This window comes from Apium graveolens, chromosome 9, assembly GCF_009905375.1.
Source record: "Apium graveolens cultivar Ventura chromosome 9, ASM990537v1, whole genome shotgun sequence".
Classification (NCBI taxonomy): domain Eukaryota; kingdom Viridiplantae; phylum Streptophyta; class Magnoliopsida; order Apiales; family Apiaceae; genus Apium; species Apium graveolens.
The window spans coordinates 237,094,806-237,121,908 of record NC_133655.1 but is presented as its reverse complement, the minus strand read 5'-3'; the positions used below and the strand labels follow the sequence as shown (position 1 = coordinate 237,121,908).

The following is a 27,103-nucleotide window of genomic DNA, read 5'->3' as shown; positions in this document are numbered from 1 at the left end:
TTTATTATATGTAGAGATATATTTTGGAGCGAAGAGTTTAAATATTTTTGATATAGCACGAGACTTCTAAAGAATATTTCTGATATATTCTTTATTCGAGCTTGTTGCCCATATTCCTATTCCAACACATATATAAGAAATATCATATCTTGATGTTTCTTCTTTGATCATATTGCCTTAGAGATATATTCCATAAAGATATAGTTTTGATAATTTGCAAGAATGGAATATCTCTTTTATCTATTTAAAAGACATGATTTTGCTAGTTTGACTTTTTGACTTTAATTTGGATCAATTAAATTCATGTCCTAAAGGAGAGGATCTACGTGTTTTTAATTTTATGTTTAATCATACAAATACCAAAATAAATAATATATCGAAGATATCCTTTCACTGTACTTTACAAGACTAAGATAATTTGTCAACCCTAAGTAAGTTGTATTGTTATCTAAATTTGTATTTTGTACTTGTAACACTTAAAGTCTGTAAAAATGCAAAGGAGCAGACTAGAGTCTTTTTCCTAAAACAGCATCAAGCCTAAGGATTCTATCTGGAAGAAGATTATGCCTTAGAAGAATTTTGAAGAAGCTTGGAGTTGAATAAATATATTTGGAGAAAAATACTCTAAGTCAAGATCTCTACAAGTCAAAGATTTAATGTTATAGAGAAGTCATTCGAGAACTCCAGAATGGCTTATCGAGAAGTCATTCAAGTTGCAGAGAGTACCGACGGATGAGGAACATCCATCGAGATAGTAGTTTGGCTAGCCGACGGATGACTGTTGTTAGGCACATCCGTCGGGATACAATCACTACTCGACGGATGAGCAATATCCACCGGGATAGAAGAAATGAATGAATTCAGAGTGGAGAAGTCAAGAAAGCTACTAGAGAACTCATGAAGATATCGACAAGCAAAATTGAAGAAATGAAGATTGGAGATATCGACAAGTCATTCCTTCACTAGAAAACTTAGAGTTATCGACAAGTCTACATTCAGTAGAGAACTCTGAGTTATCGATAAGTCAAAGTGAAGATGTGAAGACTAGAGATCTCGACAAGCTGAAGACCTCTACAAGACAAACTTAATATGGAGTGCTAGAGATCTCGATAAGCCTATGTACTTATCGAGATGTCAAGTGTTCTATTAATTTAAACTGGAGATCTCGAGGTACAGTCTCAAAGTACAAAATTGCATATTAGTTCAATATCCAAGATAAACAATCAAAAAATAATCCAACAGCTGGATTGACAAGTCTACAAAAAGCAGCTTGAAGAGTGTGCAAGATCAATGGCAAAGATTAACTGACAGAGGAAGATTAAAGTGAACACGGGATACTAAAGATATGATAAGCCAAAAATGGAAGATTTGCTTTTCTATAAATAGAAATGACAAGTGACAGTTTAGAAAAGCTAATAGCATGTTTATTATCCACTGTGTAAACCAGCAGTTAACTGAGTTATAAAGTTAACACTGGTCCTCTAGTTAGAAGTAATAATTTATATCAAATTTCTTGTAACACTCTCAAGAAGAAGCTGAGCTCTTTAACGTCAAAGAGCTTAGAAATTTTGTAGCAAAACAGTCTTAATTTTTAATATAAAATTAAGTGAGTTTTGAAGATCTGTGTTCTTTATTTTCTGCAAGTTTAGATTCTGTATGAACACTTTTCTATACAAGATTTAATTTACTTTGTTCAACCATTAACTTTCAAGAAAAGCCTAAAATCAGAAAAAACATATTCACCCCCCCCTCTGTGTGTGATTCATTATCTAACAAGTGGTATCAGAGCAAAATATGAAAGAAAATAGATTCAAGATCTTGGAATAATGAATATAGAGAAAATCAGTAGCATCAAAATTCCTACCTTTGACAAAGCTAACTACACTCTTTGGAAAAAGAAAATGATGCTGTTTATTAGGATGGCCAATCCACTCCACATTCAGATCCTCAATAATGGACCCTTCATTCCTATGGTAAGAGTTGAGGAATCTACAGATAAAGACATGGTCATACCAGCACATTATGCTCCTAAAGATCCGGCTGAGTATTCTGACCCTGAAAAGGAGAAAGTCTCCCTGGATAGCAGCTTGCAATTGATATTGATTGAGTCACTTGACAATGTCATGAGTTTGTTGTTGAAGTTGGATTTGTTGTCTTGGTGCAAATTATTGCTGAAAACCAGGAGGGTTGAATTGTTTTGCTCCAAACTGCTGGAACGGCTGTTGCATCGCATTCTGATTGTTGCTCTAGCTGAAGTTAGGATGATTCCAGTTGTCAGGATGATAAGTGTCTGGAACTGGTTGCTGCGATCTCTGAAAGTTGCTCATAAACTGAGCTGAGTCACTAGATATAGCGCATTGCTCCGTTGCATGCGAACCTGCACATAGCTCACAAACACTGGTTATCTGCTTAACACCATAGTTAGCCAGAGAATCGATCTTCATAGACAACGCCTTTAGTTGAGCAGTGATAGCCGTAGCTGTATCCACTTCAAGAACTCCTGCTACCTTTCCCTGTGGACATCTCTGGGTTGGATACTGATATTCATTAGCAGCCATCAGTTCAATTAGATCATAAGCTTCCTCATAGCTCTTTGCCCATAATGCTCCGCCTGCTGCTGCATTGAGCATGGGTCTGGACTGTGCTCCCAACCCATTGTAAAAACAATTGATGATCATCCAATCAGGCATTCCATGATGAGGACACTTCCTAAGCATCTCCTTATAGCGCTCCCAAGCTTCATATAAAGATTCTCCCGATTGCTGCGCAAATTGAGTAAGAGCATTCCTGATTGTAGCTGTCTTCGCCATAGGGAAGAATTTAGTAAAAAACTTCTGAGCAAGATCTTCCCAAGTAGTAATCGAACTAGCTGGTAGAGAGTGTAACAAGCTCTTAGCCTTGTCCCTCAGAGAGAATGAGAACAGTCTCAGCTTCACAGCATCTTCAGAAACACCGTTGAACTTGAAGGTGTCACAGATCTCAATAAAATCCCTAATGTGCATACTGGGATTTTCAGTTGGAGAACCCTCAAACTGGATTGAATTCTGTACCCATTGAATTATGCCAGGCTTGATCTCAAAGGTATTAGCTATGATAGCTGGCCGGACAATGCTAGATTGAATATCATTGATCTTGGGTTGAGAAAAATCCATCAAGACTTTCGTTCGTGCTGCTGGATCTCCCATTGTAATGAGTACCTGAAACACAAACAAATAAACTGTGAGAGTAAAATAATCTGAGTCACTGAACTTTAACGACCACTGGCGACAAGCACATAAACTAAAAATTAACACCGTCCCCGGCAGCGGCGCCAAAAACTTGTTAAGGCGAAAACACGCGCTAATATTCACGCAAGTATACGCGTTCGCAAGTAGTATAAGATATAAATCAGATTCGTTCCCACAGAGACTGGTTAAGGTTAAGTTCAATTTATGCACCTATGCAACAATGTATGGTTATCGCTCAATGCTAAGACAAATAACAAATTGGGTTTTTATTAAACTAAGAGATTATACTAAATAACATTAACTAAGAGAATTAAGGTCGAATTACTATATATGACAAACATGGGATTCTAACTTCATTAAATACTTCATTCAATAGCCTTTCCGTACTTAACCTTAGCATGTGATGGTGATGACACTAATCAGATAACACGAAACTGATAAACACCAACTTTCCTTGCATGAGTACCCTACTACCAAGCATCCACAAAAGAGATAGAGGTTGAATAGACACCAATTATGTTTAGTCCTTATATGTCTATAAGAATTGAAAATATAACGGTTTAATGCGCAAGTTATCTATCGTGATTACATAGGACAAGTAAGATGGTTAAAATTACCTACAAATCATGCATAACAAAAACATGAACCTATGCTAGCATGGCAAGTTCTAAACCTCTATATTCACTGTCGCTTCAATAGAGATTAACACGCTATCTTATATGTTAGCTACGCACATAAGACGAATAAGCACAACCAATACTAGGACATCAATTGTAATATCCGGGATATATCGTGTAATTATTTTTGCTATTATATAATTATTATGTGTGTTCAGTATCTATTCTGTGAGTTCATTGTTAAGTGTTATCTGTACTTGAATATTCAAAAAAATAATATTAATTGAGTATTTTCATTTTTATATGTCCAAAATAAAATATAGATAATTGTCATATCTCCCTAATTATTTTTATGTTGGTTTATGGATTTATAAGAATCATATGAAATTTCTAAAATCTTTTTCCGGGTAATTAAAATCTATTTTATAAAAACGGGAACAAACCGACGTCAACCGCTGTTACGTTTTTGGAACCCGAAACTCTTTCGAGAACTCCTTCCTAACCTAATTGTAATATTCCGAGCATATTCCATGTTTCGACTTTTTCGATCCGGCGTACGGTTTGTCCTGCGCGGGTCCCGGCGCAATATTTTTGATACAATATTCGTTTCGGTAAATCAATAAAACCCGTATTTTCGATAAACGGGAGCTTTTTATTAAACTATCATAATTATCACTTCGTAATACGTGTAACCAGGCATTGAGACCAAGACCGCAGTACAAATTGTACTGATTTGGATAATTATCCCGAAAACCGATACCGTTTGGATCAGTTTTTACAAATAAACGTACCGTTTTATATCCGGAATGATCCAACGGGATACTAATTTTCCGTAATTATAAATAGCCTTTTACCGTAATTTATTTCGTATCAAAATCAATTGCAGACAGATAATTATATAATTTTCAGAGAAAAACCCTAATTTCCTAAAACTGTTCTAAGAATCAAACTAGCATTTTGAGGTGTTATTGAATTCGGTTTGGAAAGTTCGAGTAACCAATTTGAAGGTCTTGAAGAGCTCTACCAGATTCTGTAATCCATACACCTGCAGAAATCAAGGTTATTTTTCTAAAAAATTATTTATTTTCGAATTTATTTTATTAAAAATATGAATTTTTGTTCGGATGATTGTTTGTATGATTTGATGATTGCATGTTGTAGAGCTTGTTTTCCTGATGATTTTCATATGTCATACGTCTGATTTGGAGTTCAATAACATGTTCAAATTTGAGTTTGATTTTCGAATTTTAAAATTAGGGTTTATAACCCGTATGAATGTTCTTAATTGAAATTTGGGGGTTTCTTATTCTGTGATAGATTGATGTTGTGTTATAGTGGGTTGTGTTCTCTGTGAAATTTGCAATCTAGTCGTATAAGTTTCATGAACCAACGAGGTCTGTAGAGAAGGGAGTTGTGTTTTGAAGTTTTCCGATGTTCGCCGGAAACTGGAAAATTTCACGGCCAAATTCCGGCCAACTCAGGGATTGTTAGGATGAATTGATTGCATGGTTGTGTTCCTGGTGTTGTGTAGATGTGATCTGGAGGTGATGGTGGCCTGAGCATCCCTGGAACGTGTTCTCCGGCCATCCCCGACTGTTTTCCGGCGACCCCCTGGAAAATTATAATTTAGTACCTATAGTTTTGAAAACGATGCAGTTTGGTCCCTATAGTTTCCAGACTTTGCAAAAATTGGATTTCTGTTTTAAAAATGTTTAAAAATCATATTCCTTATTTATTTTTATTATAAAAATTCGTTTTTAATTTCTGAAAATTCTAAAAAATTATTATTTTAATTCTGAAAATTATTTTTAATTCACAAATAAATCTAAATTAATTAGTTAATTAATTTCAGTTAATTTCTAATTGATTAATTGGTCAATTAATTCGAAAATTAATTGAATAATTGATTTAATTAATTATTAATTGATTTTAATTAATTATTTAATTAGATTTAATTATTTAAAAATGATTTAAAAATTTTGAAAAATAGTGTTAAGCTTTAAAATATTATTCTAAATTATTTCCAAGGCTCGATAATTATTCTAAAATTATTTCGGAGCCAGAATTGGCCAACCGAACCCTGTTTATTAACCCGAAATTGATCCAACGACCCGTTTTAATTCCGAAAAATGTTTTAAAAATCATTTTAAATACCAGAAAGCCTATTTATGACACGAGACTTCTTTATAAATAATATATCATTGATTACGTGATGTATTATGTGCTATATGTGACTTGTTAATTGACTATCAGTCTATATATTCGGTGTTTACTTGATTATTGCATAACTTTCAATCCGTTAATCGGATTTGGGTAAAACGAAAGGTAGATAGAAGTATGTGTTGAATATAATTCCATGAGTAAATTATTGATAGATGCTTATGATATGTGAGCAGAAGAGGCAAGACGTAGAAAATGGAAACATAGAGTTAAGGAGTAAGACGGTTGTGATTGGAAGCGAGTGCAGTGTAGTAAGCTAATATCAGGCAAGTATTCTGAACTTTCTCGAAATATTGTAATACGTGATAGTCTTGTTGATATTGCAAGTGCTTTGAAGCAATGAAACCTAAACCCTGATTCCAGTTATTGTTCTTGAGCCATAAACCTTATTATTTCTAGACCATTGATTATTGTATACCTAAACACAAATCTCAAGTATACGATATTACTCCACAAATATATGTAAACAAAATCTCAAACACTGAACAGAATTACTTGTACATTCAATCATTGTATCCTATGCTTTGAAAGACCAAATCTTTGAAACCCTGAAATGTTGATTCCTTTGTTATCCAATTCTTTCATTACCCAGCATCCAAGCTTTTAAATTGCCTTATTGATCCTTACAAGGATTGAAACCCTTTCATTGTTAAACATTTATTGTTGTTAATAATTTCGGTTATTATTTATTATTGCATATTCTGTTATTATGTTAGAATTGGATTGTTTTTATAAAATTGTGGACCAGATTCGTGGTCAGACCATATAATGGTCAAGTTAGGCCAATGTGTGCCTTGGATCTAGTAGTTAGAGCAATGCTGTGTGCCTTGCTCGGGGTTAGTGCGTGACTGATCAGCAGCCTAACCTTGGTTTTTAAATTAAAAGTATAATATCCAATTCTAAATCATAATCCATTGTTCACTTGATATCATAATCATATTCACCTGATGATCATTATTCTCAGTTTTGTCATTGTGACTTGCTGAGCTAGTTAGCTCATTTGTGCGATGTTGTTTATATTCTTTCCAGTTAAAAAGGAACCAGTTGGTAGCAAGGATCCCCAGTCCAGCGCGAGAGCTAGGGGTTCAGGTTGAGAAAGCTGAGCTAGTAGGCTTCTTTTGGGATAATTTAAGTTTGTAAAAGTTTGTAATAATGTTTAATACTCAGTTTGAGTTTGAAATAGTTGGGATTTGAATGGTTTATAATATATTAGTGTGTTTGGCTTGTGTGCATACTTTAACCTGTTACGGTCCGTGGTGGTTGGTAAGTAGGGTCACTGCATATATTATTATTATCTTTATTATTGTTATAAGCAGGTTATAATTAAGGTGTGTGTGTGGACCCCAAACTTCTGACCCGGTTTTGGAGGGCGCCACATCAATCAATCACCACACACCAAGATATCAAAATAATTAACTATTGAAATCCATAATTAAATCCTAGAATCCCATGATAATGATTAGCCCATAATTGAACTCATCGTCACCATGGGTTCCAATGAAAGCTGTGGTGCCCTCCAAACCCGGGTCAGAAGTTTGGGGTCCACACACATACCTTATTTATAACCTGCTTATAACAATAATAAAGATGATAATAATATGCAGTGACCCTACTTACCAATCACCACGGACCGCAACAGGTTAAAGTATACACACAAGTCAAACACACTATTATATTATAAAACGTTCAAATCCCAAATATTCCAACTCAAAACTGAGTATTAAACATTATTACAAACTTTTACAACTTAAATTATCCCAAAAGAAGCCTACTAGCTCAACTGGATCAACCTGAACCCCTAGCTCTCGCGCTGGATTGGGGATCCTCGTTACCAACTGGTTCCTTTTTAACTGGAAAGAACATAAACAACATCGCACAAATGAGCTAACTAGCTCAGCAAGTCACAATGACAAAACCGAGAATAATGATCATCAGGTGAATATGGTTATGACATCAGGTGAACAATGGATTATGATTTAGAATTGGATATTATATTTTCATTTTAAAAACCAAGGTTAGGCTGCTGATCAGTCACGCACTAACCCCGAGCAAAGCACACAACATTGCTCTAACTACTGGATCCAAGGCACACATTGGCCTAACTTGACCATTATCTGGTCTGACCATGAATCTGGTCCACAATTTTATAAAAACAATCCAATTCTAGCATAATAACAGAATAAACAATAATAAACGATAAATAGAATCATTAACAACATTGAACGTTTAATAATGAAATGGTTTCAATCTTCATGGGGATCAATATGACATTTCCAAAGCTTAGCTGTCGGGTAATGAAAGAATTGGATAACAAAGAAATCAGTGTTTCAAGGTTTCAAGGATTTGGCCTTTCAAAGCATAGGATACAATGGTTTGAGTATGTAGGTAATTCGATTCAGTGTTCGGTATTTAGTTTGTATGTATTTGTGGAGTAGTATCGTATACTTGAGGTTCGTATTTGGGTATGCAATAATCAATGGCTTAGAAAGTTCAGAACACTTGCCTGGTATTAGCTTATTATACTACACTCGCATCCAATTCCAACCGTCTTACTCCTCAACTACCTGTTTTCATTTCCTACGTCTTGCCTCTTCTGCTCACATATCATAAGCATCTATCAATATTCAACTCATACGATTCTATTCAACACATAATTCTATCTACCCTTCGTTTTACTCAAATCCGATTAACGGATTGAAAGTTACGCAATAAACCAGTAAACATCGAATATACAGACTGACAGTCAACCAACAAGTCACATATAACACATAATACACCACATAATCAATGATATATCATTTATAAAGGAGACTCGGGTCATAAATAGGCTCTCGGGTATTTAAAATGATTTTTAAAATATTTTTCGGAATTAAAATGGGTCGTTGGATCAGTTTCGGAATATTAAACAGGGTTCGATCGGCTAATTCTGGCTTCAAAACAATTTTATAATAATTATCGAGTCTTGAAAATAATTTAGAATAATATTTTAAAGCTCGAAACTATTTTTTGGAATTTTTAAATTATTTTTAAATAACTAAATCTAATTAAATAATTAATTAAAATCAATTAATAATTAATTAAATCAATTAATCAATTAATTTTCGAATTAATTGACCAATTAATCAATTAAAAATTAACTGAAATTAATTAACTAATTAATTCAGATTTATTTTTAAATTAAAAATAATTTTTGGAATTAAAATAATAATTTTTAGAATTTTCAGAAATTAAAAACGAATTTTTATAATAAAAATAAATAGGAAATATGGTTTTTGAACATTTTTAAAACAGGAATCCAATTTTTGCAAATTCTGGAAACCTCAGGGACCTAACTGTTTCGTTTTCAAAACTTCAGGAACTGAAATGCAATTTGGCAAATTTCACCGTCGAACTTTGCCGAAAAATTCCTGTCTCGCCAGAGAAGGTGTTCCAGGTACAGTCACACCACCACAAGCTCCAGAATTAAACTACATATCACCAGGAATCTATATCTGCAATCAAAATACATCAATAACCCCAAACTTGGCCGGAAATTGGCCAAGAACATCGCCGGTTTCCGGCGAACATCGGAAATTTTAAAAACACAACTCCCTTCGATTCAGACATCCTCTGTTAACGAGCTATATACCAATCGATTGCAAATTTCATAAGGAACACAACCCACTATAAATCAACAGTTAATAACCCCTAAATCAAAAACCCCCAAATTTCAATTGAAAATATTCATACGGGTTATAAACCCTAATTTTAAAATTCGAAAATCAAATTCAAATTTGAACATGTTATTGAACTCCAAATCAGACGTATAATATATCAAAATCATCAGGAAAACAAGCTCTACAATATGCAATCATCAAATCATACAAACAATCATCCGAACAAAAATTCATATTTTTAATAAAAATAATTCAAAATTAAATAAAAATATAGAAAAATAACCTTGATTTCTGCAGTAAAACGAAGCTCGGAATCTGATAGTACTCCTCAAATCCTTCGTTTTGGTTACTCAAGCTTTGAAAACAGAGATCGGTAACGCCTTCGTTTTGTTGTTTAATTCTTAGAACAGTTTATGAAATTAGGGTTTTTCTCTGGAAAATTATATAATTACTATCTGCAAATGATTTTGATACGAAATAAAATACGGGAAAAGGCTATTTATAATTACGGAAAATTAGTATCCCGTTGGATCATTCTGGATATGAAACGGTACGTTTATTTATAAAAACTGATCCAAACGGTATCGGTTTTCGGGATAATTATCCAAATCAGTACAATTTGTACTGCGGTCTTGGTCTCAGCGCCTGGTTACACGTATTACGAGGTGATAATTGTGATAGTTTAATAAAAAGCTCCCGTTATCAAAAATACGAGTTTTATTGATTTACCGAAACAAATATTGTATCAAAAATGTTGCTAGAGATCTCGATAAGCTGAAGACCTCTACAAGATAAACTTAATATGGAGTGCTAGAGATCTCGATAAGCCTATGTACTTATCGAGATGTCAAGTGTTCTATTAATTTAAACTGGAGATCTCGAGGTACAGTGTCAAAGTACAGAATTGCAGATCAGTTCAATATCCAAGATAAACAATCAAAAAACAATCCAACAGCTGGATTGACAAGTCTACAAAAAGCAGCTTGAAGAATGTGCAAGATCAATGGCAAAGATTAACTGACAGAGGAAGATTAAAGTGAACACGAGATGCTAAAGATATGCTAAGCCAGAAATGGAAGATTTGCTTTTCTATAAATAGAAATGACAAGTGACAGTTTAGAAAAGCTAATAGCATGTTTATTATCCACTGTGTAAACCAGCAGTTAACTGAGTTATAAAGTTAACACTGGTCCTCTAGTTAGAAGTAACAATTTATATCAAATTTCTTGTAAAACTCTCAAGAAGAAGCTGAGCTCTTTAACATCAAAGAGCTTAGAAATTTTGTAGCAAAACAGTCTTAATTTTTAATATAAAATTAAGTGAGTTTTGAAGATCTGTGTTCTTTATTTTCTGCAAGTTTAGATTCTGCATGAACACTTTTCTATACAAGATTTAATTTACTTTGTTCAACCATTAACTTTCAAGAAAAGCCTAAAATCAGAAAAAACATATTCACCCCCCTCTGTGTGTGATTCATTATCTAACAAGTGGTATCAGAGCAAAATATGAAAGAAAACAGATTCAAGATCTTGGAAGAATGAATACACAGAAAATCAGTAGCATCAAAATTCCTACCTTTGACAAAGCTAACTACACTCTTTGGAAAAAGAAAATGATGCTGTTTATCATGATGGCCAATCCACTCCACATTCAGATCCTCAAGAATGGACCCTTCATTCATCTGGTAAGAGTTGAGGAATCTACAAATGGAGACATGGTCATACCAGCACATTATGTTCGTAAAGATCCAGCTGAGTATTTTGACCCTGAAAAGGAGAAAGTCTCCCTGGATAGCAGCTTGCAATTGATATTGATTGAGTCACTTGACAATGTGATGTACAACAATATTGTTAACCGTGACACTGCCAAGCAAATATGGGAGAAGATTGAAATACTCTGTGAAGGAAGTGAGGAGATTAGATCTAATCAAAGAAGGATACTGATTTCACAGTCTGAGGGTTTCATGGCTAAACCTAAGGAAAGCAATACTAATGTGTTTGAAAGATTCAATAAGCTGATAAATGACTTGCAACTTCATGACAAATACTATGAAGCTAAAGAGGTGAATCTAAAGTTCTTGCTTACTCTCCCTGACCATTTGGAACAGGAAATCTCAGCAATTAGGGAAGGGAGAGACTTGAGCAGAATAACTCTGGAAGTTTTATATGGAATTCTCAAAATATATGAACTAGAGATGATTCAAAGGCAATCGTTGAGGTCTGGTCAAGGACATGTTGTGGATGGCTCAAGTGCTTTAATTGTAAATGAAAGCCAATCCTTCAATGATGAACTAAGATCTCAAACTTCATTTGCCTCAACAAGTGGGCAGAGAACAAATGATTCACAAGAGCAAGTCATACTAGAGTTGGAAAATGATGAGTTCTACACTCTTGAAGAACTGGATGAGCTAGATTAGTCAATGGCCTATTTAGCTAGAAAATTCTATAACATTAGAGTAAAGAAGCCAAGGTACTTCAGAAGTAAAGGACAATCTTCAACAAAGACAACAGCTGGAAAGAGAAAGGGAAGTACAATTCTAACAACAAGAGTTGTTACAAAACTGGATCTATTGACAGATCTAATATAGGGTGCTTCAATTATGATGAACTATGCCACTTTGCTACAGAATGCAGGAAACCTCAGAAGGCAAAGAAAGACAAAACTTATCTTGAAATGGAAGCAAAGTATGAATCTCTTCTGAAAAAGCAACAGAACAAAGCTTACATTATGGAGGGAAAGAGTTGGGATGATTCAGATAATGATGAAGATGAGGAAGTTGGAAACTATGCTCTAATGGCTTTGGAGCAAGGTGAATCATCCTCATCAAAAGCATAGACACCAACTCTTACCACTATTGATTTAAACGTGAATCAATACAAGGAAACTGTTGAAAAGATGAGCATATAAATGTTTCATATTCATACAAGAATGGTTGCTGCTAATGAAGAAGTTAGCAGATTAACAAAGATAAATAAGAAGCTCGAGAGTGAAAAGAAAGAAACTGAATTGTTACTAGTTGAGCTTGAATCTTTAAAATAAGAAAATGCTTATCTCAAGAACAAGCTCAAGTGTGCAAATGAAATTGAAGCAGTGTTTAGGGAGAAGCTAGAAAAGAATGAAGTAAAGATGAAATCTTTCAGAAATGCATCTGAACTGGTCGGACAGTATCATGAGAAGAATAAGCCATATGCAAACATTGTTATTGGCCTTGACTATGATGACATGAGTGACAAAAAGAAAATTGTAGGTGACAAAGGGAAAGCAAAGAAGACTGAGAATGCTCCAACCTTTTTGAAATAGGTTAATGCACCTATATTCAAAGCATGTGTAGTCAATTTCAATGAAGAAGAATTGATTATCAAGCAAGAAATTGATGATGAAGATAAAGAGAAGAAAACTGAAGAATCAGTTCAGTCTTCCAATACTGAAGAGAAGCTCATGAACAAACAAAGTCCCAAGACTCCTGTTCAAGAAACCAAAACTGAAGATGTAAGAAAGAGAAAGAAAAATAGAAATGGGAAACTAGGGATAAATAAAAGCAATAATTTTGCTTATGTTGCAAATGCTCCTAGAAAGAAGGGTGAAAAATGTGGCTCTTCAAATCATCTAACTCACCTTTGTAATTAGAAAGCCAACTGAAGGAACTTGCAAATACAATGAAGCAAATTTAAATGATCCCTATTCATCCTGTGACAAGTTTGACCGCATCCCTTGCAATATGAAGGTAATGAAGAGTTATCACAAACTGAGAGTAGACCTTAAAGAATCAAGAAATGAGTTCACATCAGAAGGAAAACATGCACAACAGTCACCGAATTCTGTTTCTTCTAAAACAAGTCATTCTACTTCTACTGAACAAGTTACCAAGAAGAAACTACCCAACACTGCTTGGGTTTCCAAACACACTTAAGACTCATTGTGTGCAGGGCAAGTGAATAAAGTCATCTGGATCATAGACAGTGGATGTTCCAGGCATATGACTGGTGGTAAAGCCCTGCTATCACAGTTTGAGGAGAAAGCTGACCCATTGGTGACCTTTGGAGACAACAACAAAGGATTCAAAATGGGATATGGCAAGATTGTTCTGAAAATGTTGTCTTTCAATGATGTAACACTAGTAGCTGATCTTGAAGTGAGTCTTTTCAGAATTAGCATATTGTATACAATGGTATCAAGTCTTATTCAACGAGAAGAATGCACTATTATTAACAAGAAAAATGGTGAAGTTGCTCTGAAAGGAGCAAGGAAAGGAAGTTTGTTTGTTGAAGATTTTGACTCAACAAATAATTTTCAAGAAAATTAACACCTTGTCAAAAAGGAGTTGGTAAGAGACATGCCTAAGATGGATCTTGCTCAAGTTGAAGTTTGTGAAGTCTGTCAGACTAAGGAAATGAAGAAACTACTCAACAAGAGAATCATGGAAATGGAAGCTTATCTCATACACCTGAGTTTGATTGCACAACCTCATGGGGAGAAAGAGGATCTTCAGATACTGGAAGGAAGCTCAACTTGGGATTATGGTATCCCAAAGGAATCAGTTTTGGAGCTGTTGGTCTCACATGTACAGATTTTACTAGATGGAGGGCTGACAAAAAGAGTTCCAGTGGAAGATGTCAATTTTGTCTTTCAAAGACCTGTATCCTGATATAGCATTAAGCTCATTTTTGTACCAACAGAAAAACAATTAGGTGACATTTTTAGTAAACTTTTGGATGAAGAAACTTTCACTAGATTTGTAAGTGAAATTGGATTGCTTAATTTTTCATCTTAAGACAATAACTCAGCTAATGTTTTGCAGCAGATTAATCTCCAGTAAATCAAAATTAATTTGATTAAATTGGAAATTAACTGGAATATGAATTATAAATATTTCAGAAATCTCTGTATATTTGTTTTTCAAATTCAATTAACTTGAAAATTTTCAAATTCTAAGTAAACTACACAGTTGTTAATTAACATTCTTAATATGTAAAATTAACACAAGGCGGAATTATAATAACCAAAAGTATTTAGAGAACTGAGTTTTCGATAAGTATAAATTGACTTCTCGACAAGTCATTTTAGGACTTCTCGAGTGAGTCCTCGATAAGTCAATTTACTGATTTCTCGAGTGACTTCTCGATAGGCTTAAAATGACTTATCGATAAGTCCTTGTAGAGTTCTCCAGTAGTGTTCATTCACAGAGTTCTCTGCAAGTACAATTTTTGACTTATCAATAACTCAGAACTGAGATAATTTAAATTGATAAATTATTTTGGTAAAATACTTTTGGAAAATTTATTCAGATTTTATTTTAAATTTATTCAAATAAAAGTTAGAATCAGTTCAGTCCACTTTTTAGACAAACTGGGTATTTATTTGACATTTCGATAAGTCAAGTGTGAGTTCTCTATAAGAGTAATTTAAAATGACTTCTCGACATGTACTTCACTTCTCAAAATGACCTCTCGATAGACAAACTCCAAATGTCTATTTTGAGTTCTCGACAAATCATCTTATTTTACTATAAATACCCAGACTTCTCGATTCATACTCTTACTTACAACTTTTGAGATCTAAAGTGACCTAACTTTCAATCCGAAACCATTTTCTCTCTCGTTTTTCATCATTTCTCAGAAATTTTTCTTACCCATTCATTCTCATCAATCAACAATGGCCCAAAATGTTGCTAGGACATCTATTCTAGAGAAAGGAACCAACTATCTTGCTTTCACTGATGCAAACCAAGCTCCTGATAATTTCAAGGGGTTTGTGAAGCTGTTATCTGAATCCTATCTTGCAGGTGCTTTGACTGCAAATCCAGTACTGTATCTAGATGTGCTGCATGAATTCTGGACTACAGCTGTAGTGAGGAATGATATTAACAACAACTCTCTCTCTATGGTGGTGACATGCACAATTGGAGGCCAACAAATAGAATTCAATGACCAAGATGTGAATAGATCTTTGTGGCTTCCAACTGAGAATCTGGTGGAGGTACCAACTCCTGATGAGCTGACTGAGTTCATGAACTTCATCAATTATGGTGGGAGAATCAACCTGTCAAGCTTAAATATGACCAATCTAAGGAAGGAGTGGTCATTCATCTTTGACTCTGTAGTAAGGTCCTTTACTTGCAGATAAACAGGATATGACAATATCTCAAGTATTGTGCAAAAGCTGGTGTATTCAATTGCCCACAACAGACACCTGAATGTTGGTCTGTTGATCCTGGAAGAACTTACAATCAGGCTGATTATGCCTCTGACAGCTAGAGGTAAGGAATTTTTTTTTCCTAGATTTATTATGTCCACTTTAAATAATAAAGTAGCTGACATACACCTACTGAATGGTATAGATAGTACTAAAATAGACAACTATAAGCAAGTGTCCAAAATAATATTTGGCTCACTACTACAAAGAATAAGGTAAATATAAGTCTGAAAATCACTCCATTTATGTTGGAGAGATTTAGGACTTATCCTTATCCTATGCCTGACATAAGATCTAATGCACAATCTAGTACAACTATGATTCCTGAACCTGTGGAAGTACAAATACAGGATCACCAACAGGGATCTTCCCAAACTGCAACCATTCTTTCATAACCTTTAGAAGCTAGGAAACCAACTACCTCATCTTCTCAAAAAGGTGAGGTCAGTAAAAAGAAGAGAAAGGGGATAAACCTAGCTGTGATAACTGAGAGTGGTGAGGAGAGAGCTGAAAGAGAACCACCTCTTGTTAAAAGATCCAAAAGAAGTAAACAAACTGAGCTGACCACTCTATCCTCCTCTACATCCTCCCAAAAGGATGCAGTTGTAAAAACAACCAGGAGTGAGTCTGCACAGCCTGCACAAGAAGCAATTCAAGTGTATGGTAGGAGAAATAAGGAAGGCACACATTGTGAGAGCATATCCTTTGAAGCTCCCTCATCTATTTAGGGGGAGCTGCCAACACTCACAACTGAGCAACAATCTCTTCTATCTAATATTTCTTCTATTCTAATTCCACTTGAATCTATTTCTCAAGTGCACCAAAAATCAAGTGATTTAGCTCAAGAAGCTTTGCTCACCACCCAGACACCTCATTTAGATGGTGAGAGGCTACATGCTAGGGTAGACTTTGATGACACCATCACAAACATGGGGGGTTCATCAGTCTTTACTGAAGACCCCGTGGATACTTCTAATGCACCATATGCAAAACAGTCTTCACAGACTGAAAGGTTTGAGGGTAGTACTCCTGAGGGGGAGCTATCTAAATCCTCTCCAATTTAATTGGAAGTTCCTTATGAAGGAACAACTCCCCTCACAACCCTAGCAGAAATTGCCTCTACAGTTGAAGCTAGGAGTACATTTTCCCATGATCCTGTCATAGGGGAGGCAAGCAAAGCACATTCAAGTGCCAGTGTGTTGCAAGACACACAAGGGTTTGAGGCTGGTGTACATGACAATAACCCAGTCAAATCCCCTCCAATTCAATTGGAGATTCCCACTACAAGTGGAGTACAACACACTATCAAAATCACAGAGCAATCTGTGAGTCAAACTGTAATCTCAGTCACAGGAGTTTCTGATGAACCATCCACCTCTCAACCTCAACAACCATACATACTCTCTCAATGGCTACAAAAATCTGTCTCTCAACCAACTTCTGTAGATGATCTACTAGTAGAGCATATCTCTGGACTGGCCAACATCTCATGACATCTTCTGATGTCTGAGCAACCAAGATTATCAAGCCATCATGCTTGCTTACAATGAAGAGGTTGAGGAGCAAAAGGAGAAAATTGTCAATGATCTTGAGCCAGATGGGAATGTGGATGCATGGCTGTCTGAGGACTTTGCCTTAGAGATGAGTCAAGTTCTGGCCAGATTTAGAGAAAAGTATGTTACTATTCTGGGAAGCAATGCAAAAGACTTGAGTCCAGAAGCTGTCTATGATGCCATTACAGATGTATACAAAGTTCAGATCAAAGCATTTCATCTGTTTGGTAAGGCTCTTGAAATCAAACTCACTGGCCATGAAGATAGAATCAGGAAACTGGTGAATGAGAAAATGGACATGATCATACCATCTCAAGAGAAGATCTCTTCTAAATTCAACCATTTTTCTGAGAAAATGGCTAGGATAGATCTTGCCTCTATTGAGAAGGAAGTCAAAAACCTCAAACTATCCTTCACCAATCTCCATGAAGTGATTCAGAAATAAATTACTCACTCAAATGAGACCAAGGTCAAGCTGGATCAACTTCACCAGAGCAGATATAAGCCCTCAGCTTTACTAGTGGAAGGGATCAAAGAGGCTATAGAAGAACACTTTGGCACATCTAGCAGCTCTTATCAGCCTGGATCCACTTCAACAAATCTGCAAATTCAGTCTCTACAGGGTCAAGTCACAACATTGCAAGACTCCAACTCCCCTCTCACTGCACAAGTTGAGGCTTTGACATCTCTTGTCAAGAGCCAACAAACAAATATCCAAACTTTGGTGGATTCCCATATGCATCTTCAAATACAGAATTCTATAGCTTTAGGAGCCATCATGGGTAAACTCAACATACCACTACCTTCTTTGCCTGAACAAGTAAGGCCTGCAATCCCTACTCCCCTTCGCATGCCTGCCAACAAGACTAAGGGGGAGATAGAGCTAGGTTGGCACAATCAAGGTCATCTCAACATCAAGTTCAGGGTGCTGGAAAGAAAGCTAAAGAAGTTGATCTTGACAAGGAGAGACTTATTAGGTCTGCTGAAGGACCTAGTTTGAGCAGAGAGTTTGAAGAACTACTCAATGCCTTATAAGCTTCTCTCAACAACAATCACTTCACATATAAAAAGGCCCTGGATAAGATAATTAATTTTATAAGAGTGATCAAGGTCAACAAGGACAACTTTCTGAAAGATAGGATATTGGTTAAAGCAAATGACTTAGGGACAAACAGATGTATGCAGGTGTCCTTCAATTTCCTTGTCTCAAGAAGGGCATCTGAGTTAGATATCTTTATCATCAAAGTTAGAGCTATAACTCATGAAGATACCAAGTTATTAACTGCACTGAAAGATGCTCATGTAGCTGCCTTTCCTGAAGTATATCTATAGCTAAGCAAGGGTATAGCATACATCTGTCCAACCACCAAACAATTCAGATTTTTTAATATCCCTAAACAATGTGTCAGGAGCAATGATAAGCTTATCATGACCCTAGGAACTAGCTTAAAAGCTAAGAAAAACAAGAACCATGATAATTTGGAAATGATAAAGCTACTAAGGAGATATCTGGATAATGCAGAAGTCAACTTACCCAAAACTCAGTTTAACAATGATGACTTGGATGATGATGAGCACAAGAAGAGTGATCATAATCCTTCTATCTCAAATCCGAGTTAGTCTAGTAAGCCATCTGGTAGCAAGGGTGGAGAGAAGAAGAAGAAGGATGACAAGAAAGATGAAGAGAAGAAGAGAAGAGGGGAGAGGAAGAGCAGAAAACCTCATGATGATTCAGGAACTCAAACAACCCTAAAAATCCAAATACAACCATCTCAACCCTTAGCTCAACCCACAAGATCAACTATCTCTAACATCAAACCTTCCCAAACATCTAAGCCAAAATTTCTTTACGGACAAACTGCCAACTCTTTCCTTAAAATTCCAATCACCTCAAGTCACACAAATCTCAAGAAAATGACAATCCTACCTTTAGCCAAACCTTCACTAAAATTCAAGCTCAAATCTGTTGGGAGAAAGCCTAAGAAAGTCAAGCATGCAAAGGAAATGGAAGTCACTGAAAGGGCCATCTGTAATTGCTTTAAGGAATCTGAATTTCTACCTCTAAATTGGTGCACCTCAGATGAAGACCGTTTCCAACATCCAGCTGAGGAAATTGATAAAATCTCGGTTGTATCTTTGAGAGAAGTTAGAGTTTATTTTAAGGATGGTACATTCACTCTTCTAGAAAAAAAATTAATGTATTCTTTGACTCCTACAGAAATTAAGAGAGTGTTAAGTTTGTTAAAAGACAATGACACTGTTACAAGGACTTGGAGATCATCTTTGGCTGAATGGTTGATTGAAAGGGAGGAAACAAAGAAAAGATATAAGGCTGAAGCTGAAGAAAGAAGAAGGAGACATGATGAAGACATATATATGTTTATAAAAAGATCAGAAGAGTTGAAAGCAAAAGGAATGAGCAGAATTTCTAAAGATGGTAGATTTCTAAACATCAAAGTTGGTGGATTCTCAAGATTCAGCTTAGAATATCTGGACCAGGGTTATCCTAAGGCAGCAAGGCAAAAACTTGTGGAAGCTCTAAGTGGAACACTCATCATAGAAGAACTTAAAATTCTTGATCACTTGAAGGATAAACTTAGAGAAGAAGCAGATGTAAAAACGGTTTTTACCTTACTCTTGTAATCATGGAACCTGGTGAATCTTATATTGTACAAACTGTAATTCTATCAAGCTTTATATTTTAATTTTATTCTCCATCAGTTTTAAACTTGGGGTTAGTCTTGTTAACAGGCATGAATTTATGTTAATCAATCTTCTCACAAATTGGGGGAGATTTTTGTAAAAGACATGCCTGTACTTTAACAAGACTAAGACAATTTGTCAACTCTAGGTAAGTTGTATTGTTATCTAAATTTGTATTTTATACTTGTAACACTTAAAGTCTGTAAAAATGTAAAGGAGCAGACTGAAGTCTTTTTCCTAAAACAGTATCAAGCCTAAGGATTCTATCTGGAAGAAGATCAAGAAGATCATGCTTCAGAAGAATTTTAAAGAAGCTTGGAGTTGAATAAATCTGTTTGGAGAAAAATACTCTAATTCAAGATCTCTACAAGTCACAAATTTAATATTGTAGAGAAGTCATTCGAGAACTCCAGAATGGCTTATTGAGAAGTCATTCAAGTTGTAGAGAGTACCGAAGGATGAGGAACATCCATCGAGATAGTAGTTTGGCTAGCCGACGGATGACTGCTGTTAGGCACATCCGTTGGGATACAATCACTACTCGACGGATGAGCAATATCCACCGGGATAGAAGAAATGAATGAATTCAGAGTGGAGAAGTCAAGAAAGCTACTAGAGAACTCAGGAAGATATCGACAAGCAAAATTGAAGAAATAAAGATTGAAGATATCGACAAGTCATTCCTTCACTAGAGAACTTATAGTTATCGAAAAGTCTACATTCAGTAGAGAATTCTGAGTTATCGATAAGTCAAAGTGAAGATGTGAAGACTAGAGATCTCGACAAGCTGAAGACCTCTACAAGCCAAACTTAATATGGAGTGCTAGAGATCTCGATAAGCCTATGTACTTATCGAGATGTCAAGTGTTCTATTAATTTAAACTGGAGATCTCAAGGTACAGTCTCAAAGTACAGAATTATAGATCAGTTCAATATCCAAGATCAACAATCAACAAACAATCCAACAGCTGGATTGACAAGTCTACAAAAAGCAGTTTGAAGAGTGTGCAAGATTAATTGCAAAGATTAACTGACAGAGGAAGATTAAAGTGAACACAGGATGCTAAAGATATGCTAAGGCAAAAATGGAAGATTTGCTTTTCTATAAATAGAAATGATAAGTGACAGTTTAGAAAAGCTAATAACATGTTTATTATCCACTGTGTAAACCAGCAGTTAACTGAGTTATAAAGTTAACACTAGTCCTCTAGTTAGAAGTAAAAATTTAGATTAAATCTATTGTATCACTCTAAAGAAGAAGTTGAGCTCTTTAACATCAAAGAGCTTAGAAATTTTGTAGCAAAAAAGTCTTAATTTTTAATATAAAAATTAAGTGAGTTTTGAAGATCTGTGTTCTTTATTTTCTGTAAGTTTAGATTCTGCATGAACACTTTTCTATACAAGATTTAAATTACTTTGTTCAACCATTAACTTTCAAGAAAAGCCTAAAATCAGAAAAACACATTCACCCCCCCCTCTGTGTGTGATTCATTACCTAACATTATGTCCCATAGAGTCATTGGATGTAAGACAACAAAAGAGATATGGGATGTTTTAGAAGTAAAGTGTCAAGGTACAACCGCTATTAAGAATAACAGGAGGACAATACTTACTCAAGAATATGAGCACTTTGACTCAAGGGACAATGAGTCCTAAACTGAGATCTATGACAGATTTCAGAAGTTGCTGAATGACTTATCTCTTGTAAACAAAGAATATGATTTGGAGGACTCAAACTCGAAGTTCCTACTTGCTCTCCCTGAAAAGTGGGACTTTAAAGTCACATCAATAAGGGATAACTATCAACTTGACAACACACCTCTAGATGAGATCTATGGAGTTCTGAAAACTCATGAACTAGAGATGGAGCAAAGAAGCAAAAGGAAAGGATCAAAAGCTAGACCAGTTGCACTCAAGGTTGAAGAGAAGCCAATGGAGAAAGCTAGGAGGAAAACCTACTCTAAAGGGAAAGCCATGATTGCAAAGTCAGATACTGAATCATCAAATTCTGATGATGACTCAAATACTGATACTGAATCGGATACTAATAGTGATCATAAGAACCATGAATATATGGATCAAATGGCTGCCCTACTGGTTAAAAGTTTCAAGAAGATGGTCTACAAGAACTTCAGAAAAGGGAGAAGATTTTTCAGAAAAAGGTTCCAGTTCCTCAAACTCTGATAAGAGGAACAATTGGAGAAATACTTATGGGAAGGAATCCCGATCTGGAAAACTTGACATGTCAAAAGAGAGATGTTACAGTTATGATGGAATTGGATACTTTGTAGCTGACTGCTGAAAAACCAGAGTTGAGAAGAAATAAGCCTTGATCTCAAGGAAGAAAAACTGGGATGATTCATCAGATTGAGATGATGGAGTTAATTATGCTCTCAAGGAAAAAGCTGATACTGAGGATGACAATGCTGAATTAAAGGTACCTCAGACTACTCTTGCTTTTGATATTGATAATATCTATGAATTAAAATTATTTCATAAGTCTCTGCATGTTAGTTTTAGGGATCAAACCTAAGAGAATAATGGAATCAAGAGTGAAAACTCCGTGTTAAAGAAAAGGAATGATCACCTAGAAATTGAGTTGCTTTCCATGCTAGAAATTCAAAAAGAAAGAGATAATGATGTTATAGTAAGGAAAAATTGTTAGAAAAATATGTTTATCTAGAGAAGGAGCTGGAAAAAGAGAGAGAAGTCATTAAACTTTGGACTAACTCAAGAAAGTCAACTCTGGAAATTCTAGAAAATGGTTTTTAGGGATCAGGATTAGGATATTCATCTAGATCTAATTCTGATTAGAATAGTGGAAAAGAAACTGAGAAAACATAACCAATAAAAAATGATAGCAAGGCCAAACTGAACAAGGTTCAAATAAAGACCATTAAGTTTAACCCTAGTGCTAATACTGTTAAGTCAATCCATGAGGAAGGTACAACCACATCACCTAGATCAAACGTAATTACTGATAAGAGTGAACAAGTTCACAAAAATTCAGTAAATATTGGTTCAATGACTCAGAAATAGCTTAAGCAAAAGCTGAAGGATCTACACATGAAAGATAAGAGGAAAATGTCTAGGAAAAATAGGAATGGCAAGGTAGGTGTTAAGAAGAATGAAAATTTTGTAACTCCACCTAATGCACCTAGAAAGACCTGTTCAAACTGTGTAGCACTAATCATCTTGCTAACTCTTGCAAGAAGAATAAAAAGATAAATGTTGTTTATTCCAAATCAGAGTTTAGGAATAAAACAGTTAGATATAAACTACAGAGTCCTTATTTTCATTGTGGAAGTGTTTGACATTCTATTTATACATGTAAAGAGTATCACAATTTGTATTATGATTATTATAAACTGAAATCCTCTTTAATTAAAGCAAAATCTGTTTCTACATGTATAAATACTGATAGTAAGGATGTTAAGATAAACTCTGATAAAAAGTCTTCTGCTGCATATGTTAACAAACTTAAAAAGGCCAAAGGATCCAAGAAAGTCTGGGTCATTAAAAACACTAACTGATTCAAATTACTGATTGCAGGGTGACAGGAGAAATGCTCTAGTCTTGGACAGTGGATGCTCAGGATATATGTCTGGTTATAAATCCCTGCTATCAGAATTTGAGGAGAAGGCTAGCCCAAACGTTTCTTATGGAGATGGCAACAGGAAAAATCTTGGGATATGGCAAATTAAAGTTGGAAATGCCATCATTGAAAATGTAGCTCTAGTTGCAGGACTCAAGCATAATCTGATCAGTGTAAGTCAAATATGTGACAGAGGTTACCATGTCAACTTCTATGAGAAGCTTTGTGAAATTGACAGCAAGTCTGATGGCAAGATTGTATTGATTGGTGTAATACATGGTAGTTTATATGAAGCCAAAGTCTCCACAAGTATTGATGATTCAGAAGTTTATCTAGTGAGTAGAGCATCTATGGAAGATAGCTGGAACTAGCATAAAAGACTTTCTCACCTCAACTTCAACAACATCAATGAACTTGTGAGGAAAGATCTTGTAAGAGGATTACCCAATGCAGTGTTTACTCTAGATGAACTTGTGAGGAAAGGAAAACATCTTTCAAGAGTAAAACTGAATCCTCCATTATTGAACCATATCTTCTACTTCATGTTGATCTCTTTGGTCCAGTGAATGTTATGTCAATTATCAAGAAGAGGTATACACTCATAATTGTTGATGAATATACAAGATACACATGGGTGTATTTTTTGCACACCAAGGATGGATCTCCATCCATTCTTCTTGATCATGTGAGGAAGCTGGAAAATGATCAACATACAAATTGAAGATCATTAGAAGTGATAATAGAACTGAATTCAAGAATAGCTCTATGGAAGAGTTCTGCAAACTCAAGGGGATAAAACAAGAGTTTTTTGCTCCTGGAACTCCACAACAAAATGGAGTTGTTGAAAGAAAGAATGGAACTCTGATAGAAGCTACAAGAACCATGCTAGAGGAAGCAAGATTGCCTACCTATTTCTGGACTGAGGCTGTGCAAACTGCTTGCTTTACACAAAATGCAAAATTGATCAATAAGCATGGAAAAACACCATTTGAGATGGTGAAGGGAAAGAAGCCAAATTTGAAGTACTTTCATATTTTTGGTTGTAAGTATTTTTTTCTCAAAACTCATCTGGAGTAGCTAACCAAGTTTGATATGAAAGCTGATGAAGGAATTTTTGTTGGATATCCATTGTCTACAAAAGCCTTTAAAGTTTATAATATGAGAACAAGGACAGTCATGGAATCTATTAATGTATCTTTTGATGACAAGAAGATAACAGGTTTAGAAGATGCAAATGATCATGAAAAATTGAGATTTGAAAATGAAGTACCTTTTGCTGAATTTTTAAATCCTGACTCTGATACAGTAAATCCTGGTATCACTCAAAGCTCCAAGGTTCCACAGAACAGTGGAAATTCTTCTGACACTGAAGCATGTTGAGGGGGAGCAACATGACTCAAATCCAGAGACTACTACAAGTGATTCAACTCAAGAAACATCAGTAGAGAGATCATCCTACTCATCTTCCTTAAAATATGATGAGTCAAATACTGATAACAATGGGAACACTGATTCAGGGGGAGTATCAGGAAATAATAGTGGTACTAATCAAAGAAATAACAGAGAGTTCATGGATCAAGGGGACGTTCGTCTTTAAGAAGTCAACTTCCATCTGCAAGAAAATGGTCTAAGTCACACACACCTAACTTAATCATTGGGAACCCTTACAGTGGTATAAGAACAAGAAAAGCCACTCAGAATGAATGTCTCTACCATTCTTTTCTATCTCAAACTGAACCTAAAAAGGTTGAAGAAGCTCTGCAAGATGCTGACTGGGTCACAATAATGCAAAAGGAACTCAATGAATTTGAAAGGAATAAAGTCTGGACTCTTGTGCCAAGACCAAAGTACAGATCTGTAGTTGGCACAAAGTGGGTGTTTAGAAACAAAACTGACAGTGAGGGCATTGTTACAAGGAATAAAGTAAGACTGGTTACAAAGGGATACTCACAACAAGAAGGCATTAATTATGATGAGACATTTGCTCCAGTTGCAAGGCTTGAGGCAGTTAGAATCTTTCTTACATATGTTGCTCACAAGAAGTTTAAAGTGTTCCAAATGGATGTGAAGAGTGCATTCTTATATGGAGAACATGAAGAGGAAGTTTATGTTGAACAGCCTCCAGGGTTCATTGATCCAAGATATCCAGATCATGTCTACTTACTGGATAAAGTACTCTATGCATTGAAGCAAGCTCCAATGGCCTGGTATGAAACACTTGCTCTATTTCTACTAGAGAGTGGTTTCACAAGAGGTACAATCGACAAAACTCTCTTTTATAAATACCATGGTAAGGACTTATTATTAGTACAAATATATATATAGATGATATCATTTTTGGATCTACTAATGATAAACTCTGTGAGAGATTTGCAAAGCTAATACAGTCCAGGTATTAATTTAATCCAAATATAACAAAAATTTACTCAAAAGATTTGGAATGCAAGACTGCTCAACTGCATCAACTCTCATGGCCATTGCAACCAAGTTAGATTTAAATACTGGTTCTTTAGTAGATATAACTAACTATAGAGGTATTATTGGCTCACTCCTTTATCTGACTGCTAGTAGACCTGATATCATGTATGCTACCTGTCTCTGTGCAAGGTTCCAAGCTGATCCTAGAGAACCTCATCTATTAGCTGTGAAGATAATTTTTAAGTATCTCAAAGGTACCATAAATTTAGGATTATAGTATCCTAAAGATTTAGACTTTAAGCTAATTGAATATTCAGATGCTGATTTTGCAGGATGCAAAATAGACAGGAAAAACACTTCTGGAAGCTGCCAATTTCTTGGTGGCATATTGGTTTCTTGGTATAGCAAGAAACAAAAGTCAATTTCCACATCAACTGCAAAAGCAGAATACATTGTTGCAAGAAGCTGTTGTGCTCAGATTCTATGGATGAAGAATCAATTACTGGATTATGGGTTAGACTATTCTTCTATTCCTATATATTGTGATAATCAAAGTGCTATTGCAATGACAGGAAATCCAGTGCAGCATTCAATGACTAAGCACATCAGCATCAGGTACCATTTCATAAGGGAACATGTGGAAGCAAGTAGAGTGAAATTGGTTTTTGTTCCAACAGATCAGCAAGTAGCAGATATCTTCATCAAGCCTCTCTGTGAAGCTACATTCACAAGATTGGTGAATTAATTGGGAATGATTTCAGGACAATTCTCAAACTTTGATAATTAAGTCTGCTGATATTTTTGAAGCATGGTATCTTATTATTTATCATTACTTGTTAAATACTGATTTTTGTGCTAAATGTTGATGCCATGATAACATGCAAATTGTGCTAAATGATTTTATGTGAAAACTGCATGTTGA

General features: G+C 35.2%; 1 non-coding gene across 1 annotated transcript; it reads left to right on the top strand.

Annotated features, from left to right (window-relative positions):
- Nucleotides 1-2,688: 2,688 nt before the first annotated feature.
- Nucleotides 2,689-2,795, top strand: LOC141688130 (small nucleolar RNA R71). Its single transcript, XR_012561593.1, has one exon. It is a non-coding gene; the product is annotated as a small nucleolar RNA R71 (small nucleolar RNA).
- Nucleotides 2,796-27,103: the final 24,308 nt, after the last annotated feature.